The sequence below is a fragment of the Lissotriton vulgaris genome, chromosome 1_1, assembly GCF_964263255.1.
Source record: "Lissotriton vulgaris chromosome 1_1, aLisVul1.2, whole genome shotgun sequence".
NCBI lineage: Eukaryota > Metazoa > Chordata > Amphibia > Caudata > Salamandridae > Lissotriton > Lissotriton vulgaris.
This window is the reverse complement of record NC_141685.1, coordinates 815113269-815127100: the sequence shown is the minus strand read 5'-3', so window position 1 is coordinate 815127100 and position 13832 is coordinate 815113269.

The following is a 13832-nucleotide window of genomic DNA, read 5'->3' as shown; positions in this document are numbered from 1 at the left end:
AACACGGGCCTAAGAAAAAGGGAAAAATCATAAAAAAGCAAAGAAAGGCACCATAGAAAAAAACCCGAACTAATACTTAACCCCCCACCCTACACACATGCAGAGGCTATGGCCTACCCCCCCCCTAGCAGAGTGTCTGTCGCCCCATAAACCCGAAATATAGTGAGAGAAGAGAAGAAAGGCAGAAGAGAAAGCAAAAGTGAAAGTAAAATGAAGAATATAATCCAATGACATAGGGAATAAGAACAGAGAACCCGTCCCTGAACGCCCCTAAGAAAAGATCCGGGAGGAGGGTCAGTTAAACATATGCACGAACTCCGCCGGCCCAGTAAGCATTCCCCACCCCAATAGCAACATCAGATAGAGCAACAGTAAGCAATCAGTTGGGGAGAGAGTCTATGCACAATCAGCGATTAAACAAGCCAAGTTCGAAGTCCACCCTACCTCCACCCACCCGCCCGGGTGTAAAACAAAGAAAGTCCCCTATCCCTGGCCAGACCTGGGACTCAGTCTCTCACCCCCTCCGCTCGTTAGTCCGGTGTAGTGCAGGAGAACAAAGGAAAATGGCCGCTCGGGGGAGGGGGGAGGTGCACTGCCGAGGGAAAAATGGCGTCCGGTCCCAGGAAAGGAATCCACCTCGGTCCCGGTCCTCTCTGGCATGGTCCAGCCGTTGAAGTCCCAAATCAGAGCAATCCGAATCCAAGGCGAGCATGCTGGTGATGAAGCAGGAGGGCAAGACACTGGTAGCCAGATCCACGACCTCTCGAGTAGCTGCACACAGTCAAGCATGGAGCAAGGGGGAAACACTGTTTCGGTGATTGTTTCAATAAGTGGCAACAGTCCACTACCAGCCCCAGCGATGGTTACAGTTTCATCCACTGCGTCCCCTCGAGACAATGTTGCGGTGTCAGGCTGCACCACCTCCCGTCCGGATTTTTGTAGAAGGCAATGCCCCTGCTCCAAGCTGGAGGCTTGGGCACAGGCATCGAGTCGTGCCCCCAGCGCACTACAGCTGCTCCTCATCTCCCATTGTAACTCCCTCAGGGCTGCCACAACGTCTGCAAGGGTGAATGCAGGCGATAGAGACCCCATTTTCGCAGTCCCGTGGGGAGGAGGTGCTCCGATCCCTTTCGCGCCGGGGAGCTTGCTGCTTTGTAGGAAGGCGGCGTAGAATGTCCTTCAGTGGCAAGCCGTCTGCCCCACCATCTTGGCTTCTGCCCAGCGCGGTAAACAGGGGGAGGCAGCGGGTCTCGATCAGGCGGCTATCAACAACCCCCAGGCTAGCAATGATCCACCCGTCTCAGTGGATCTCCCGAGGGCCGACAAGCGTATGAGGAAGCACACAGATCCGGGTAGGGTGCGCCGTCGCAAGCCAGCGGGACTCGCGGAACGGAGCAAAAGTATGGCGGCCAAGAACAAAGGACCCGCTGGCAAGGCGCCACAGCCGTCCGTCACCAGGCAGTCCAGGGAGTATACAGCGGACCCCGTCGGCAGGCAGTGCGTTGGTCGTGTTCCACCAAGGAAGCGCCGTCAAGTCGCACCACCCCCGCTGCAGTCCAACTGCGGGAGGGTGCGCGAGGGCATCGGGGCGCTACGGACCTAGCTGGGTCTCGGGCCAGGGCGCGTCTGTCCACAGCGTCGGAACCCGGGCGGGTGGAGAGGCCGGCGGAACACCGGCAGCAGCAGCTCCGTCACCCGCACCTTTCTGAACAAAAACTGGGTAGCCGGGCAAGCAGGATCGTGGTGCGGGATTCCGGGGCCGGCGGAGCCGAAGGCTGCACGTCCGCTCAGGTCGCCATCTTGGCTCCTCCTCTGCAGCCACATTCTTGATGACCATGTTATAGATGCCAATGTCGTCTGGCGGTGAAGGCCTTGAAGGATATGTTTCTACGGCCTCTTCCGGGCTTTTGGCGTCGAGGTTCTGCCAATCCACCGAGGATGACGACCGCAAGCTTGTTTGTTGGTCTTCCTCGCCTTCTCCCTCATAGTAATATAGGCCCTCCCAGTGGCGGTGCGTCCATTGGGGGCGTTGGGGCATTGCCCAACTAGCAATGGACAACCGCACTTGCATTGAAAGGGTTTTAAAATGCATCTGCTGTCAGCAGCTGATGAAAAATAAATCGGAGCACACTGAGCGCTACCGGCGCCGGGACAAGCCCGACACAATCGGGCATCGTATAGGAAGTGGGCCGTGGGGGTGCGGCAGAGAGTGACAGGCAGCGCACAGGCAGAGAATAGCTGAGTACGGGTAGACAGTACTGCGCAATGCGCATGTGGTATCCAGGAGTAATACAAATTTCGACTGGCCCGCGCATGCGCACAGTAGACCTTCCTTTCCCCCTCCTCTCGAGACACAGGGCACCGTCATATAAATGGGCAGATAGTATCCTGCTGCAGCAGCCAATCCTGGCGCAGTGGTGCTTTTAACGCTGCGCCAGGATTGGCTGCTGCAGCAGGATGTAGCCGCGCGTGGGTGTTGGCTGCTCTGCACTGTATGGCCAATCACCATATGGCTATATCCAGCCATGTCGAGGTGATTGGCCATTTCTACGCTGTCGGGGACGTCACCGCGCGTGGCACACTGCTGCCAGAAAGTGAAACCCGGCCAGAACACATTCTTCACCAACACCTCAAGTAAAGAAAGTGAAAGTAGAAGAACTCAGTAAAGCACAGTCTGTGGAGAGTCACGAAGACAAGACGCGTGACCACCAGTTCGTCCTTCGTCGTCGTTGTGTGCTCGCAGCTCGCCTCCTCCTGAGTCTGACGGTAAATAAATAATTATTATTATATTGAAAGTCAGTCTAGTCACCCATGATCCATGTGCATGCCACCCTGCCTGTCTTCTCCCCAGCCTGAGGCTCACGCGGTTTCTATCTGTTCTGACCCAGCTGGCCTGCGGCTGCCTGCCCCCTGCCCTGCCTCCTTCCCGCAGTCGCAATGTGTGCACCCCCGCCAGAGGCTGCTCGTGGAGTCAGTACCTACGGAGGAATCTCACAAGTTGCCGCACAATAAAGGCCCCAACCAGCTAGCCCCCACCCACCCACAAGTTAAGAGGCAGTGATTGAATCAGCGCAGCTATGAGATTTCAGCGGCGGCAATCCTTCATTCCAGGTTGTGGACTGTAGTCTATGTGGTAAAATGCGTACCAGGGCCGAATGTAGCACTGGGGGCGCCCAGTGAAACAGTCTTTTTTGGACCCCCCCACCCCATAACCACCTTCTCCACAAATGTCCTCACTGCCGTGCTGCGTCTATATATTCAACAAACAGACAGTCAGTCGCCCATGTGCATGTCACCCTGTCGTCCCTCCCCACCCCGAGGCTCACGCGGTTTCCATCTGACCCAGCTGGACCCCGTTTAACCTCAGACAGGTATGTAACCTTAAAATCCGACTTCCTTGCTTGCATTCAGGCCTGTGGCACCCGTGCTGCCTCATTGTCCCCTGCCCACATATATAGAATGCAGGAGAGCGAATGTCGGCCATAGCTGCAGAGTTACCATATACCCATTGAACTGGTAGTGACAAAACAACCGCCCACGTGCGTTTCGTTTTATAATACTCGCAGCACTGCACTAATGGAACAACCAACTCCGCACTAAGGACGGTGTCATATGTATACAGTATGTGCCAAGACGAGCTCTGTCACGCACTTGCCCTACGAGAAGTAATTGTCCAAGGAAGCGTCTGGAGAGCAGCGGGGTGGGGGGCAGAGGGAATGAGCAAGAGGGAGTAGTGTAAAGAGGTGTAGGAAGGTGGCTACCGGACTATGGTTACCCCAGATTTTTTGCCTTGTGTTTAGCTGGTTTTCGACTTAGTTGGCCTGGTTCCCTGCTAATCAGGGCCCCAGGCTATCTGCTCTCTCTGTAAAATGGATTCCATGTACCCTAGGTACATAACTAGATTGGCTTGGGTCACCTTATCAGCCCCTGTACAGAGCACTATAGGTGCCCAGGGCATAGGTGCATCCAAGGCCTACCAGGGGCAGCAGCATATCTTTTGCCACCCCTGGCTGGCTATCTAAAATTGACACAACTGGCTGATCGCTCAGCTGGGGCAAGGTGGTGTAATCACCCCTTGCTTAGATATAGTACGCCTATATCTAAACCTAACTGGACACATATATACCTATCAGTCACTCCTATGGCAGGCCTTAACAATCCTGGAGGCAGAGTGCTTGGTTTTATGTGAGATGGTGCTCTAGCATGAGCTGAGCCTGTCTGCAGCTGTCGAGACCAATTCCCTGCGCTGTTCCGGGATAATGCCATACCATATACTCTTAAGTGCATTATAATCCTCGCGGTTATATGTTAACTTTGGTTTGGCTTTATCAAAACATGTTGTGTAAGGTGTCATACGATTTGGAATACTACCCCCTCGCCAGTTCTGGCGACGGGAGTAGCATTCCACCCCTCTAGAGGGAGACGACATGTTACTTTGCTAAAACGCGGTTGATTTTAAAAGAGCCTCAGATCCACAAAATGGATGCTTCTGCCACAGACACAAGTCTGACCTCCTGCTGCTGACCGAAACTCAGCACTGGAGGCCTGGACAAAGGCTTTTCTGTCACAGGGAGGTGTCACACCACTCCAGACAGGAGATAGTGGATTGTAGCAGGGAGGTTTGAAAGAAACCAGACACTGCCTGGGGAGCACAAGGTTGCCCCTTGCATAATCCGGCCAAACCGGTTCTGGGGCACACCAGCCCCTGACCCATCGCTGCCTGGATCAAAGGAAAGGGGGTGTATCCACCCCCTTCCTGGGTCCCACCCATAGGAGGGGACCTAGCAGGTAATCCAGCCCCCTAGATTGGTATAAGAATGGGAGCAGTGCCAACACACTCAGATTATCCTGATGAAACATAAGAAACGAAACTCTGGACCCTTCGACATCCTACTCGACGTAGAAGACTGAAGAATCTCCCTTGTGGTCAAGGAGTGACCACCCTGTGCAAACAGGCACCATCCAGCACCTCGACGTCTGCTTTGTTGCAGTTCCTGCCGGAACTCGAGCGACAGAGATCGACGAGATCAAGCTTGCCTGCCTTCTTACAGCCCAATCCACAGTCCCTGCAGAGCTGAGACCCGTGGAGGCGACCGGAAGCGTGGGGCACGCCATCTTGAAAAGACCACAAGACGCTGACCGTGCAGCCCACGAGTGACCCTCGAAGCTGTACACCGGGGTTTGAGAAGCCCCAACCCTGAGCCACTCTTGCACTGAAGCTCACCCCTCTACACTCGACGAGTGCTGCATGGGGCCCTTCTGCTTTCTTTGGCTCGACGCGTTGGCCCGGTCACTTGCCAGCTGGCTTGTGGCCCCTGTGCCGGAGAAAACCTAAAACAGACTTGCGATTCTGGTTGCTCCAGACTTGCACCAGCTCCTCTGAAAAAGAGCCCCCGCTCTGACCCTCCTGGTCCGAGTGAGAAGCAATCTCCCGATTCCGCGTGGATTGCTCTTGCCAAGTGTTGTTGACTCCGATCTTGAAGCCGACAGCGCCGATGGTGAGAGCATGCGTGGGACAGCTCGTGACCTGCTCCTGGACGTCGCAGATGCCCGAGAGCCCACGTGGCAGCGGAGAGAAGTTCCTGGACAACCACCTGATTGGGCCCGACATTGCCTGGTTCCGTCCTGGTTCCACCCTGGTCACTGCTGAGTGACCCAGACTCTGTCCCCTCTGCTTTCAGGTACTTTTCTACTCTGATCCACCCTTGGATCACACCGGACATTTCTCCTTCACATCGCCTGCAGCATCTTCAGGTTCAAGCACCAAGAACCTGCGTGACGAAACCCGACGCCACTTCGACCCTATGCACCCGCTTCCTGTGGGTGAGGTAACATTGCAACGCCGGTGTTCCCACACTGGTACACACCTCTAGGGTCTGTGTCTAAAGTTTTGTCTATCTAGGTTCAGCGGAAGTATCCTAAAACTCTATTGGTGTAACTTTTACGCACCATTGACTTAACATTGGTGCATGCGTGTGCTTTAAGCGCTGCACCCGAATCCCGCGGGCTGTTCCCGACTTCAGCATTGCTTGTCCCGACTGCTCCCAGCGATTCCCTAGGCCCTAGGCCTAACCACTGTTCGATTGGTATCTCTTATACCACTTTTTTAATATATGGTTTGAGTGGCCACCCGCCCTCATCCATAATTGTGCAACTATGTATGTTATACTGTGCTTTTGATATAACGCTTGTGCCCCTTTGCTCATAAGGAGTACTGGGGATTATTTTTAGTAATAAACACATATATTTTTATAATATATACTTGTGTGGGGTCCTTTCATTTGATATTACAGGATTGTGATTGGTAAAACAGCTCGCTTAACACGACCTCTTGAGTTTAGCCTTTAAGGCTGCTTAGTCTATGCTACCATTAAGATAGCTTGTCTATAAGGTTGACTTACAACCAGACACCATAAGGGATTGTTTGGACTGATACAAGGTGGTTCCAGAATTGAAAACATCATATATCAGGCCAACTTCTCACAGAAGGAGTAAAGTGTGAGGGAGAGCGCTGCGACTAGGGGAGTAACGGCAGGAGAGGGGCAGGACAGACAGAAGGGGAGAGGAGGAGGGCCACAGCAAGTGTGGGGGAGAGGGAGGGAGAAGACCAAAAGGAAAAAGGGCAAACGTGAGTGGAGAGCCACCGAAGGACTGAGTGATACGCTGAGAGACTGTGAGTAACACTCTGGAACTGAGGGACTGTGGGAGCACTGTGAGGAGAGTAACGGCAGGAGAGGCGCTGGACAGACAGAAAGGGTAGAGAAGGAGGACTACAACAAGGGTGAGGGGACTCTCAGAGACGCACAATGGGACTGTGAAGAGCGCATGAAAGACACCACATTGAACTGCTCTTTGGGCTCTCAGTAGTAAAGGCATATCATCGGAAAGTCTGTTTTCAGAAGCACAGCAGCTTTCCTGTTGAAATCCTACACGATTTTAAAACATCTCCTGTCGTGTTTTAATGAGTTACAGTTACCAATGTTAATAATTTAAAGCTGGCATACATGTTAACAGGAAAGTTGGGATTATATGTGCGCAACATCACTTTATTATATTTGCTTTTAAAATGTGTCAGAAGTTGCATTTGGTAGAATGTAAATGTGTTTTTGTAAGCGCTGAAGGAGAAACTCTGAACCAGTGTATCCAGCGAAATGTACAATGCAAATATTATGAAAATTGCATCTGCCTTTTAACATGCATGCACCCATTTTTCACCCTCTGCACCCGAATTTGTTTATTTCAAATCGCAAAATGATCGTGTCACTGCCTATGATAATCTTTCAAAATTTCTAGGAGTAAGAGGTGTTCTATATATGGCAAATGCAATTGAAAATCAAAGCAATTCAGATACATTAATGGCATGAGTACACTTCGTTATAGGGCCTTCACTGTGCCATAGGTGGGTGGTGTGTGGTTTTGTTATTGTATGTCATTTTATGTCCTCATAGCTTCCAAGATCCCAGACTGCTTATATGCAGATTTGTGAAGTGGCATGTGAATAGTGATATATAGAGTGTTTTTGAGATTTTCTTAGGGTACCAGGATGAAACTTCACACACTCTTCAGACAGCTGTTTAAACTTGTTCTATTTTCACTTTTCCGGCTGACCCAATGTTTTCTCCTCAAGGGGCACAAATCTTTGACCCAACTGAAGTTGCGCCAACCTTGTTTTACCTTGATCCCAAACAGATATAAGCAAAGCTGTGTGAAGTGAGGGGAGATGCAGTAACTGATCTATGTTTGTTAGGCCCTGCACTAATGACTTTATTAACCTTCCTGCTTCCTCAAATTTGCTTGGAAATGCACCATTTGTGCTCAGTTTTTAAAAAAAATTCTTGGGCAGAGAACCCCCCCCCCCCCCCCCCCCCCCAAGTGCCCAGTAGGTTGTTCAGTCTTGCTCGCTACGCTCGCTCGTCGCAGTGCAGTACGACAATAATGTTACGCCTCACCACTTTCAAATGGCACAAGCCGCCACTGGGCCCTCCTCGTCCTGCTGATCTGCAGGGTCCGAAGTTTTCGACAGTTCTTCCACGTCAAACTCCTCTTCGACTTCTACTTTGACAATCATAGTGGGCTTCGAAGGGATGATGTATCTGCTCATCTGTTTGTCGAAATCCTTCTTTCTCTGGAGGATACTGTCCATTTCGGGCTCGAGCCTTCTCTTTTTTCTCTCCATCTCGGCGGCTTGTTCGTCATTGAGTGTTTCAGCGGTTCTCTTCGATGTCGTCGATGACGATGTCGAAGTTGCCTTCGGCTCTTTTTCCTTCGGTGTCGAGCATGCCTTTTCGGGGACGTGCTTTGACGACCTAGGTTTGTCTTGGGTTTTTGCCGGCTGGAAGTGCTTTTCGAAGGATCCGCTGGGCTGTTAGTCCCTGGATGCAGCTGTGGCTGTTGATTGCTTCGGCGCCAGTGCTCCTTTCGAGGAATTTGACTCTGATTTTCGAGAGTCTGTCGGGGTTTGAGGCATTGACGTCTCTCTTATCTCCTTTGTCGACTTCATATCGGTCTCTACGACTGTGTAGTCCTCAGGTCCCTCTGCGGTGTTGTCCTCTACTCCACTGGAGAGGCCCAAGTCCCGGAGCGACGGAAGTTGTCCTTGGCCCTGCATGTTGTAGTTGGCTCTCCTCTGTCTTCTGTCTTTCCCTTACTCTGAGGGTCTTCGGGGTGAATGCCGAGCAGGCATTGCAATCCTTGCTTTTGTGGTCAATTGGCAGGCAGAGGTTGCAAACTGGGTGCTGGTCCTTCTGCGCGCACTTGTGGTGGCAATTACGGCAGAATTTGAAAGGTGTTTTGTCCATTCCTGCGCTCAGGGGGCCCCCTGTATGCCCATTTTCTGTTGGACGTTGAAGTTTTCGATCTTCCTCTCCTTCGTCGTCCCGGCTCTGTGTTCTTGATTGCGGGATGTATTCTCTAAATTTTCAGTTGTTTTCCTGCTTGATTTTCGCCGCTTCTTCCTAAAAACTCTGGAACCGCTTGGTGACGATCCAGACCCAATGGCGGAAAAGAGAATCTGATGATGGCGCCCAAAGGTGAGCGCTTCCGGGTGAAGCGCGCCGACGTCACAGGAGGACACCAAATGGTGGGACGTCGACGCCCATTTGGGCTACGGAAAAAAAAATGAAAAAATACTACGATTCTGGACCCAACCACTAGACCGTGGAATAATGCACAGCATAGTGAATCCAGAAAGATTCACTCTGCAAAACTGTTAATGACAAGAACAAAGACACAGCATGTAACGAATAACAGACTTACAAAATATGAGCAGGTTATATTGGCTTCTGAAAATGTTATCCTAAAATGCTGTACAACTTTGAACCCTGCTACATTGTTGCCTCTTCTATAAGAGGAAGGAGAAGATTGTGAAGAGCATGACTGTCTGGATGTTACTGAACTATCTACCAAACCCAGAACCAACATTGTCAATGAACCGTTGCCGAAACTGATTTGATCCTTTTTGTTGATGGTTGATGCCTAGGAGACAATGAAGGATGTTTAAGAGCAGCTTTTTCTGTATGTACTATCTTGGGGTGGTCGAAGCTGCCAGTTTGAACAGAGTATATTCTGCACAGGTGGCTGAAATTATCCCTCTGATAAGGTGCCTGTACCATCGCAGATGGAGTTTGAGTGACTATCTATACGGACAGCCAATGTGGGTTTAGAGTGGTTCACGATTTTGGACAGTTGTGGGCTCAAAGGGGATTTTTAACATCATCTGGATCCCCTATCCGAAATGGAGAATATGTACGTCAGTTACTAGAAGCCTTACAGAGACCCAAGACAATAGCCGTAGTTAAATGTGCAGCCCATAGGAAAGGAGAAGTTCTTGCCACCAAGGGTAATAACTATGCTAACGAAGTAGCTAGTTTTTGTGCAATACATGTTTGTGTTTACAAGGAGAGTATGTAGGAGAAAGCACAGAAGAGACCAAGCTCAGCATGATGTTAGCTGTGGCCGATAATGGGATGAGATCAAGCGGCTGCAAGATGAGGTCTCAGAGGAGGAAGCTGCGTCATGGGTTAGAGCGGGTTGCGAAAAGAAAGAAGATGGTATTTGGGTATCGACAGATGAAAGGGCAGTGTTACCTAATTGTTCGTTGAGTCCATTGGCAAGGTAGATTCACGGAGCAATTCATCTTGGAAGAGATGCCAGGGTGCAAGTGTTCAGGCAAACGTGGTTTAATCCCAGATTTTGTGTGCATCCTGAAGCAGTCTGTCACAGGTGTGTTACATATCAACAAATGAATGTGGAAAAAAGAACTATGGTGGCAATGAGTCACATTGGAAGATCATGAGGTCCTTTCAATAGGATACAGTTGGACTTTATTGAAATGCCAAGATGCAATAGGCTGAGATATGTTTTGGTGGTGGTGTATATCTTTTAACGTTGGGTTGAGGCATATCCAACTAGACGATATGACAGTCTCACAGTGGAAAAACTACTCTTAAGAAAATGATACCGCTGTTTGGATTTCCGACCTCGGTGGAGACAGATAGAGGAACACACTTCCATAATGAAATCATGAAATTATTATGTACAGCTTTGAAAATTGATCAGAGACTCCATTGTAGCTACAGGTCTGAGGTTTCTGGTCTTGTGGAACAGATAAACGGCACAATCAAGATGAGAGTGTCAAAGGTGTGTTCATCCACTTCATTGAAATGGCACGATGCGTTGCCACTAGTGTTGATGAGTCTGCGTAGTACTCCTGATAGGAGACAGGGCTCTCTCCCCACGAAATATTGATGGGAAGAGCTATGCGATTGCCTTTGGTGCCAGCTACAGCCTTGATAAACATCACAGATTATTTAGTTATGGATTATTGTAAGGGACTGGCTAATGTGGTTAATTCTGTGTCCCACCAGGTAGAGGCCGCGACTGCATCCACCTCAAGAGACCTGCTGCACGATCTTAACCCTGGTGATTGGGTGCATGTCCGAAAGTATGTGAGGAAGAGCTGTCTTGACGCTCGCTGGCAAAGACCATATCAAGTGCTTCTGGTCACAAGTACAGCAGTGAAGTGTGGAGGATTGCCAAACTGGATCCATGCTTCACATACTCGCAGAGTCCCAGAACCTGTTGAGGATACAACTCCTCTTGTTCCCCGAAATGCAATCGAGAGTGCAACAGAAACAGAAAGAACAGATCAGATCGTGAGAACTCTTGATGAGGTGGAACAATCAACCGAGCAAGAACGAATAAATCAAACATCTCTTAAAGTGAATGCAGACTCAGAAATAGACGACATTGTGGAAGTGAACTTTGAACCAGAGCAGAGTGACCAGCATGGTGTCAAAGGATCAGATCAAGAGGAAGAGAGGAGAGCGGATGTTGCAGCAGCAAAGTGGCCAACAAAGAAAGAAAGGCTGAACTTAAGGCTTGCATCTGAGAAAAATCTCGCTCTGATTCCTGAAACATCTGAATCCGATCAAAGCGAAACCGAAGAAAGACCGGATGGTCTAAGATGATCCAGAAGGGAGAGAGTACCGTCTCAAAAGTATGCATCTCGCGAATATTTACATGGCGGCTTTTGAAAGCAAATACATACAAAATCAAATTGCCTCTTTTTTTGAACCCATCTCCCATTGGCAAGATACATAGATGATATTTTCTCTGTCTGGACCGATGGGAGAGATACTCTTTCGGAATTCACAGCCTGGATTAACGAGGCAGATTCAAATTTGCGTTTCACAACTCATGTAAGTGCTGACCAAGTGGAATTTTTGGACATAGTGATAATGACAGATCAAGATAAACTTAAAGTTGATTTGCACGTGAAACCCACGGCCAGAAACACACTCCTACATTATAGGAGTTTTCACCCTAGAACTCAAAAGGACAGCATTCCTTTCTCGCAGTTCTTGCGAGTCAGACGTAACTGCACCGACCTTGCTGACTTTGACAAGCAGGTCCTGATTATGAGATCTAAATTTATTGAGAGAGGTTATCCTCACCGGCTGGTGAGAAACTCCTATAAAAGGCCTAGATACTATGATCGAGACTATCTTTTAAGAGAAAAATCCCCTAAGGGAAATAAACAAGTGGTTTGTATCACCAAGCATTCCACGATGAATGCCAAGGTGAAACAAATCATCAGTTCCAATTGGCACATACTTAACAGTAACTGCACAGTACAAACAAAATTAGATAAGCCACTTTGTGCTCATAGACGAAATAAAAACATCAAAGATTTTATTGTACACTCTCGGTTTTCAAACCATCATGACAGTTTGAAGTTTGTACAAAAATCCATTTCAACCAATAATCCTATCAAGGGAACAGTTCCCTGTTCTACCTGTATATCCTGCAAAGGTATCATTGCAGGTGAAGAATTTAGCTGTAATGGACATACCACCAGAGCGCAAGAAATGTGGAACTGTAAATCCACTAATGTCATTTACTTTATACAGTGCCCATGCCAATTAGGTTACATATGGGAAACCTCCAGAATGATCCAAACACGCTTGACTGAACATCGTTCTGCCATTCGAACGAAGAAAATGATTGCACCTATGGTGAAACATTTTTCTGACTTGAACCATGGTCCAGAAGATATAAAATGGCGTATATTAGATAAAATTCAAACGCCAGACTCTAAAGGCGGATCAGCAATAAGAAAGAAAAGGGAAGTGTATTGGATTTTTGTTTTTGATACTTTCCGCCGTGGGCTTAACAGCGAAATTCCATGGGAAAACGCTATATGTTAGTACATATAAATCTGTAATAAGTCGGATCCTACCTAACCTCTATGAATGCAGACATAGGTTTTCCTTCCCCTAGCCCCCCCGCCCCCCTTCCCCTTTTTTCTCCCTTCCCCCGGCACCCATCCGCCTCCCCCTTCCCTTGTCCATGATGCAATGTATTAGTAAATATTAATGTTCATACATTTTTTCCTTACTCTAAATAAAACTTACAATCCCATATGCTGAACTTCTGTTTGTCTATTCGGCTGCCCACCCAACTCAGCGTCACATATAATGTCTTTTACCTAGCAGCTAGACATTTATGTGGTATCCCATGGAATTAAATGAGCTAATTACATTTGTTAGGCTAAATTAAGCATATCGAGTTACAACTATAAATGTGTCTTCGTTATCGTTTACATAAACCGGGCATGCAGTCTTTCCTCAGTGCCGATTGTTTTCGCGATAGTCCGTCGTTTATTACTTATTCGTGGTCGCAGTCCTTCGACGCTGTCTATCACTCTTTTGATTGAGCTTTGACTCCACCAATGAGGGTAGTTTCTAACCCAGCTGAATTTACTTACATTTTAATTGAACTTCAAAGCTCTGGTTCATTTAGTATAAATAACGCGTTAAAACTCCATTTGATGCAAACATCTTAAGAAGCCACAGAACCCCGTGCCTCGCTCTTCAATCGTCTGAATCTTTGCATAGCGTTTCCCGGTAAGTGCACTTCGACTGTCTTAGCATAGCCGCAATCCGCGAAGGCATAGTTACATGTAAAACAATGATTTACCCCGCCGTTTGTTTTATTTATTTTTGGGCTACAGAATTCTACTGCCATAAGGAAGATCTTCCTATCAGGAAGGCTTCCCACTCTATTATTCTTTGTGAAAGAATCCATACTTCACGAGGTACGTTAAATGCCTTTTGAGTATTCTGAGAGTTAGTTAAAACTCTGTAATTTCAGGAGAGATGTTCATGACCTGCATTTTTTCACCTCTTTATTTGTAGATTCTTAAAAACGATTTGATGAGCGAGTGCCTATATACAACAAACCAGGTCAGGTGACTATCTAAACAAATCCTCCTCTGCGAGTTTCTGCGTTTTTGAAACTTGATTTAAATATTCCTACTTCCACTGTGTATT